Raw genomic sequence first — 8,070 nt, 5'->3', positions numbered from 1 at the left:
GGGGCTGGGTCACTACTTGCTGGCCACCTCCACCCCTTCCCTCCCACAATAGGGCCCCTGAGCAGCTGCCCTTGGACCCCAGGGCAACCCCAAAACCACACACACTGGGGACAGCTTTCAGCAACCTTTATTTCCCTCCAGAACACTATAATATACCCCCTTTTCACCTCCACACACAACACTAGACTCCTGCCCATCTCCCTCCCCAACACCAGACCCCTTCCTGCCCTCCATTTCAACAGCAGACCCCACCCCTAATGCCAACATCCACCACCAATAAAGCACTCTCTTTCCTGTGGAGCTATTTACATGCCTCTTTGTAAAGATGCCAAGTGGGGAGGAGGTGTCTATGGTGTTGTTTCCAGGGAGAGGCACCTGGCACCCTGCCCTCTGCTGCACCTTGGGTGCAGATACTGCAGTGACCCCAGCAGGTGGGGGCTGGGCCAGGGGTAAAGGCAGGCACTGTCCAGCCCACCCAACCCGCTCCTTTCCCTTCTCCACAGAACCAGGGCCAGCAGGGCCTATGTGGGGAGCTGGTTCTGCCATAGAAGCTGCATGGTGGTAGGAAGTGACCCAGGTGGAGAGCCTGGCCCCTGGGGGATCAAGATCAGGAGCAAGGGAAGGGGACCCTTGCCACTGTAGGTGGTGCTGAACTTCTTCCTGTACCCAATGGGGGACTTGATGCTGACCCATGGGAGGCTGCCAGGGGCCAGACAGGGCTGGGACAGGGGGGATGAGTGATGGGCAGCATTAACATGACCACCAGAAACAACACAGTCCAGGACATGCCAGCCATCCTCCATCACTTGATGCACTATGGCACACCACTTCTCTTTGTTGCTTTTTTTTTTTTTTCTACCAGTCACTCCAGGAGGCTGAGGTGTCTCTTTTGGAGGGTGATCTGCCTGTCCTGGGAGGTGAGTCTCCTTTGCTCAAGGCTGAAGTATTCCCACTCTCTCTCTTGCTCCCTCTCCAGATCCCGGCAGGACCTGGCCCAAGAATCCTTGTGACACCCTCAGCCATGGTGACCAGCCACTCTACAAGAACTGTCTAGTCTTGACTCTGGGACTGATGGAGGTAGTGCATGCAGAGGGTGCCTACTGATGGTAGCAGTGTCCTTGCAGTCCTATCTCTTCCAGTGGCTGGTGCGTCTCCCTTGCATGCAGCTGCTGGTCCTGCAGAGCAAGGACAGAGACTCTCTTTGTGAGAGTTTGCAACATTTCAGAGGGAACATGTCCTGTACTGAGGGTCTGTGCACCCACTCTCAGTTTTAAGGTCATGCATACACGGGTGCCTCGGGCCCACTGGCCAGGTGGGCCTTTCCATAGGCAGCAGCCAGCCAAGCCTTCCCTCCCTACTTCCACAGCAGCAACAGGCAAGCCACTTGTTGCAAGTAGCTTTCCTGCCTTGTCCCCTATCCAGGCTGGGCAAGGGCTGGCCCTGTTGGGCTGAAACTCAAGCCTTATATATTTTTTTTTGTGGGTAAGGAGAACTATGCGATTAACTACTAGCTCTTTTCTGATGATCAGTCAGAAGCCTTATTGACTACAAAATTATCTATTAAACACAAAGTAATTAATCAACTGGGGTTGCCAGAATCTGAGCAGACAGTTACTAAAAACTGAGAGTTAGCATGACTCTCTTCATCATGTCAAGAGTCTGTTTAAAGCTGTTACTCGGGAGGCACTCTTCTCAGTTGGGCATACTGGGTGAGCTTCCTGGGTTGCGCTGTTCCAAGTTTGAAGGCTTGGTCTTTCTTTAGAAATCCAGGCAGATCTTTTCCTCAGAAATCCATGCAGGTGATTTGGACAACAAACAGCAAACAATGATTTCACTTGCTTAGGCTATTTAACCCTTTAGTGATGTCACCATCGCCAATGGTAGCCATGCTCGTTCTATAACATTTTGGCTCACAGATCCTAAATGTAAGGATTTGCTATTGTACATATTAGGAATATTTTCCTGTTCTCATCCTATTCTTACATTAGCTAGTCTTAATGGTTACTATGTTACCATTTATGGTTCTGTTGTTCCATTGTTGTGATTGTTCTCTGGCATTCATTTTATTGGGGTTAACTTTTTAGGCCACAGTCATTGCCAGTTCTTAACTGAATAATCTCAAAAAGGCTTCTGGGAGTTTGGTCAACTTGACATGACCAGATTTTAATTTTCCTTGCAACAGGCCCTTGCTTGCAGCTGCCATGGCAGCTCCAGACCAACTCCTCCTCTTCTTTTTCCTACAACCTGGAGGTGAGGGCCTCCTGCCCAGCTGGGATCTGGAGCTGGTAGTGCCCCCTCCCCACTACCACCGGCCATCTCCGCAGAGGCCCCCTCAGCCCTGTCCCCCATCACGTGATCTGTAACCCAAATATGCACCTAGTCAAAGTCACCCAGGCATGCTGAGACAAGCTATTTGAGCATTCCAAGGGGTGCCCAACCCAGTACACCCTGCTGCTGTTTGCCATGGTTCCCTTGGTGTAGTTGAGAACCTGTGAGCTTTGATGTTCAGGCTGCATTTTGAAAAGTTCACTCCAAGAGTACGGGGGGGGGGGAGGGAAAGAAGAAGTGTTACATAGGCACATTTGGCTACCATTCCTTGTATTGTTGGATACCTAATATGGATGGAGGTGAGGCTATCCTGATTCCCTGTGAAGAGGAGAGGGGTAAAAAGCTGATTCTGATGCAGAGGTACCTTGCTGTAAGACTGGCAGCAGAACTGCTCTTTCACATCTGTGTTACCAAGTAGCCTTTGGTTGGGCACTGTTCCCAGAGTTTGACTTGGCCAGGAGCCCAGAAAGGGTGGAGGAGGACTAATCAATCCAGGGATGTAGGAACAATGCTGTATTTTGTGATACCTCTGGGCAGAGGGGGTGCCCAGACCACAGTCTCTGTCACTTCAGCACCTTCACTTACCTATTTCTAAGCATGGATTTGTCAAGCTAGTGTGTGGGGAGTAGGGGTGGAAGCTGTGCTGGTTTTGGGGATGAGGATGTGTTGTTAGAATATGCCGTTATTTGTTATACCTATGCAATGACTCTGCTTATATTATACTATGATCTTCATTATGAATGCTCATGCTAAGCAAGCCATTTGCTTATGCTAAGTAGCGATCTTAAGTGTGTCAACTATTTTCTGCAAAAGCAGCGAGTGAGTCTGTGTAAGTCCGTGTACTGTGAATAATGTGGGAGTAATGGTTGAATGGAGGCTGGTACAAACCAGCTACAGTAAGTAACAAGATAAAATACAGGGGCCTTAAGAATGTGGAGATGGTACAACTTGGACTGAAAAACAGACTGAAATGTGAAAGACAACATGTAACTGGTGACAGTCTGAAATAAACATGTGAAAAAGTGAATGGTGATGGTTGAAGAAGCCTCCAGGCTTTGGTCGAAGTCTGCCCTAAAGGAAATAAAAAGGCAGTGAGAAGCTGGCCTGATAAGTGCCTTGACCACCACCACCACCCTACCCACACATGGAGAGACAGCAGGCGCCCCCTCTCGACTAGACATCTCCTTGAAGAAGCCTGTGACTGGCCATCGCAGTGTGACTCCAAGAGCTGTGGATAGGTGACTTTGTGCATGACAACTGTATAGTATGAGTGTGTGATGTGCTGCTAAATAGTTTGACTCGGTTGCCAATTACTATGCAATAAACCCTGTCCAACAGGATGATGAGCTGAGCTCATCCAGCCATGCAAGTCTTTCAGGTTTTCTCATATGTCTACATGTATGCTTAGCTGTGCCTGATGTGTACATGTCATGGGCAGCCAGACAAGTCTGAGAGTCTCTCAGGGTCTGGTGGAGCAACCAGGACCAAAAGGAACGTGCAAAATCCGAGCGTTAGGAAGCCAGAAGCTTAGTTTGAAGAGCTGAGTCAGATGGCCAGAGTGTGGAGTCAAAAAAAAAAAAAAAAAAAAGTGGGTTGGATAGCCAGGAGATCAGACTTGGAGTCAGGTTAGGAGGCTAGTGGCTCAGAGTTGGGCTGAACATGAAATAAGAGGGCAAGCCTGGTTAGGTGTCTATGAGGTCAGCGAACTTGTAGAGGCACAAATTGGGGGCAAAGCAGCCAGGTTGCAGGTTGAACCCTGTTACCCAGACACTTCCACTTCTGGGTCGGGGACTTGTATGGGAAGTGGTGGAGGGTCAGCCAACCCTGGCTAGCACTCTGATGGCAGAGAGCGGGCAGATGGCTAGGCCCAGATAAAGGTTTCTGTCCTGAATGTTCAGCTAGAGGCAGTAAGTTGTGATGAGCAGCTGTGCCAAGCAAGCCAAAGCCCCAGGTTTGAGGCCATGGCTTGACACTACATAATGCTGTTCCACCATCTGCCAGGAGGGCTGGTGAGGGGAAAGGGGAAGGTATCTGGAGAAGGAATCATAGAGGAATAGGACTGGAAGGGATCTCTGTAGGTCGTCTGTCTGAGGCAGAATCATCCCTATCCCCACCATCTGTTTGGTGTCAGTTGGGTGGGCCTTATGTCATGGACCACGTGACAGGGTGGGGCTTCCAAGTTCAAGATGGCCACCCCCCCCTTCCCAGAATGGCAGTCCCAGAATGGCAACCAGGAGGCGGGCCACCCATCAAGGGGTGGGGCTTAGTGGTTTGAGAAGGTGGGTATGCTTGCAGCCCTCAACAGTTTACTAAAGCTCAGTAAACAGCCCTCCAGTCAAAATAAGTGCCCACGCATGATCCATTTGGTATCTTTGCAGAAAGTAATAGCACTAGAGACTGTCTTTTTCCCTTTATTGCTTTCTTCATGGCCTTCTACCAAAATCTGAAGTTGCTTACTTAACCTGGGCTACCATATAGACTGTTGTGTTCTTGGCCAGAGATCTAAAATCAAGCACCTGCTGGCTTGGCTCAGCTCTTAAAGTGGCAGGCACCAACAGTGCCCCACCACAGTCTTCTGTGATTGTCTTATCTGTGAGTCTGAAGATGGATGACAAGACCTATCTGGGATTGACAGTCTCTGTTGCAACTCAGGCACATGGTTTTTGTGAGGGGTGAGTGGCTCTGATTCCTGGTTTGGGCCATGACATGTTGTTTCTACCACTCCCATTTTTCCATCTCCTCTTGTTATCGTAAGGTTTCAAAGTACTCAGATTCTTGCAGCAGACTCTTTCTCTATTTGAGGCGGTCCTGGGTGTAAGTCTTAGGTTCAGAGTCCAGGGCCCCTCTCTTCTTAGGGCAGCATCCATCTTGCTGAACCCCCTATCCTCTGGGTATCTACCTCCCTGGGAAAGTGCCCCAACCTAGGCATTGTATACTCCATGCTGAGTCTTGGAGATGCCCTTGCATATATTACTGGAACTAAGTAATCCTTCATACGTGTTCCCTGATAAGAAGGATTATAAATATCACTAAAATAAAAAATCAGCACAGATGTAATTCCTTGCAAGACTGGAGATTTAAACCCTGGTTGTGCTGTGAGTTTCCTGCAGGCAGATCCTCACGCCTACATAGAGCTCCCCTGAAACCAGGGGATTTCCCAGGATTACACCAGGGTAAAAATAGGAGTGGATGGACAATCCAAATCCCTAAACTGGATGTACTCAACCTAGTCCACTGTAATATTTTCTTTGAACACACTGCAGTAAAATGTTACCCTGTGCATTACACCAGTGCAGATGACAGGTAGCTGTGTCTATTTCAGGAGAGAAGTTTGCTAAAGGCAAATATAGTTTTACCCATTCTCTTGTTACCTACTGGTAGAGCACTGTAATACTAGCCCATGGTAAGAATTACCCCAGGAGAGGGACTTATTTATTTCTGGAAGAAGGCAGGGTAGATATGCATGTTTATAGATTCACTAACTAGGATATGTGCAGATCAGATGCTTGGATAAATTTGAGCTCACTTCATCAGATGCTGTGAAAAGACAAGCACAGAACAGTGTATAAAGTGGAGTAGGTGATTTGAATATAGAAGTGGGAGGGAAGGAGGGAGAGGAAAAGCAAGAGTGCTGGGAGAGGCATACAAGAAAAGAACCCAGAGGAACAAAGTGTTCACAAAAGCTAATCCAGGTAAGGAGATCACTGTTTCCTGCACATAGGATCACCCAGTACCCAGATTCAGCACACAGAGCTGGCCACAGGGCACCATGCTATTGCTGGCTACCAAGTCTGAGAGACATGGGCAACTGGTGCCTCCTGAGTCAGGGGGGTACTTGCCCCCCACAGTGGCCTGTCAGCGACTGGGGTGGGTCCCTCCCATGGCCAACCCTGCCAACCTGCAAGAGGCAGTGGCTCACTACTGGAACTTCTGGGCATGTCGCTGACGCATCCAGGTGGGTGCAATCGGCCACAGGGGGACTGTGGGGATCGCTTCTCCTGGTGCCCCCACTCCCCAGCAAGTGCTCTCGGGGGGGGGGGAGGGGCACCAATGCTCTTGGCTGCCCCCCCTGCCCAGGAATTCTGGCTATCAGAGGTTGCACCAGTACCCTCAGAGTGTACATGTGCCCCCCCCGCACCCCTTACACATTGCCGGTGCTGAGAGACTGGGGAAATGATTTCTCTGAAATGGGCCTGAAATAGCATCCTCCAGATCTAATTGCCACTGAAGTCCAAGCTTCACTCCAAAATTTCCCTTCAGCCCCCTACAGTCAGACAGGCATGTGTGGCTTTGGGGCAAAGGCCTGTGGGGCTCTGAGGCATCCTCAGGACAAGATGATTCTGCCCTATCAACCCAGTGTGTGCTGTGGCCTAGCCAGGGGCCTAGAGCCACTGCCTAAGGCTGGGACCCTGAGCTCAAACCACAAGGACCTCTCTGTGCAGGTATCTCAGAGACCTTCCTCACTGAAGTGCTGGGGGTGTAGATCGTTAGAGGGAAAGGTGGCTGCACTGGATTGGGCTGAGAGGGGAAAAGGAAACCAGTTCATACCCTGCCTGCCCTCCACGGTACCATGAACAGTGAACAGCTGAAGGGGACTTGATCTGAATGGTCTATGCATCTGGGAGACTTTCCTGGGAAGAAGCAGGAAGGATAACCATGTGCTTGGCCAGAGAGCAGAGTCCACAAATAGACTTGGTTCAAAACAATCACTTAGGTCATGGCTAATTAAGTGAGATGGGATTAAGTCATAGGCAGGCAAAATATGGTCTGCCAAGTGATTCCACCCAGCCCCGGCAGGACCCTCAGCCCTGACCAGCCCAGGTGCAGGGACAGCCCAGGCTGTGGTTTGTGTGGCCAGTTCTGCCACCCCAGATGCAAAGGTACCACCTGGCGCAGCCCACCCTATCCCCACACATGGCTCTCAGGCACTGTAGTCTGTGAGGCTGGGCAGGAGCTGGTGGTAGTGCAGTGGCTAGATTTGGCTTCCTGGCAGCCCCCACTGCTGCTGCCAGGGAGCAGGTGCATGCCCTGCTGCCACTACCAGACCCTGGCTCTGCTGCCAAGGTGGAGGACCCTATAGCGCTGCTGGCCAGGGCTCAGTTATGAGTAGGATTGGCAGGATTTGATTTTTATCAAAATATCATTCTTGGCAGTATTATGCAGTACGTGAGTTTAACAGTTTGCTCGTGGCAAGTTAGTTGTAATGCCTAACACAGAATGAGTCTTCCCATAATGAACTGAAGCATTACCGGATACAAAAAGCCAAGTTTTCCATCTTTATGTCTCTCAGGAGGGTCCCTGGTTACAGATATTATTATTTCCCTTTGCCCTCAGATGTAAATCCAGGTGTTTTCTCTTCACACATGACCAACAGCCTGGAAAGCAGTAGAGGGATGTGCATCCTGGTGCCAGGCAAGAATACTGAGGCCAGGAAGGAACAGTGCTAGGGGGCAGGGGAAGCCCTTGGAAATTAGGCTGAGAAGCAGCAGCATACTGTGGCTGAATACGAGCCAGGGAGCCTGGCTGAAGGTCAGAGGCCCTCCTGAGGTATACCAGTTTCTCTAGCCAAGAAAGAAGCAAGGTGGCAAGCATCACATCCATCCATCCATGGTACTGTTGCAGAAATGGCTGCGGTTCGTTTCTCGGGAGGCGAAGAACTCTCAGACACACGCTATTAGCAATACAAAAGGTATATTTGCAAATAGGGTCAGAGCGAAGACAAAAGACCACACTCTGCCCGCG

At 50.1% G+C, this 8,070-nt stretch overlaps 1 long non-coding RNA gene across 1 annotated transcript in view; it reads right to left on the bottom strand.

Moving 5' to 3' along the window:
* Positions 1–1,961: 1,961 nt before the first annotated feature.
* Positions 1,962–8,070, bottom strand: part of LOC109315632 — a 7,559-nt gene continuing 1,450 nt past the window's right edge. The window contains exons 2-3 of the long non-coding RNA XR_002102565.1: positions 2,217–2,222; positions 1,962–2,185 (exon numbers count right to left, since the gene is read on the bottom strand). This is a non-coding gene — a long non-coding RNA (uncharacterized LOC109315632). The remainder of the gene's footprint in view (positions 2,186–2,216; positions 2,223–8,070) is intronic.

The sequence above is a fragment of the Crocodylus porosus genome, unplaced genomic scaffold (genome assembly GCF_001723895.1).
Source record: "Crocodylus porosus isolate Cpor-Errol unplaced genomic scaffold, CroPor_comp1, whole genome shotgun sequence".
Lineage (NCBI taxonomy): Eukaryota > Metazoa > Chordata > Crocodylia > Crocodylidae > Crocodylus > Crocodylus porosus.
The sequence above is the reverse complement of the archived record's forward strand: the minus strand, read 5'-3'. Positions and strand labels throughout refer to the sequence as shown.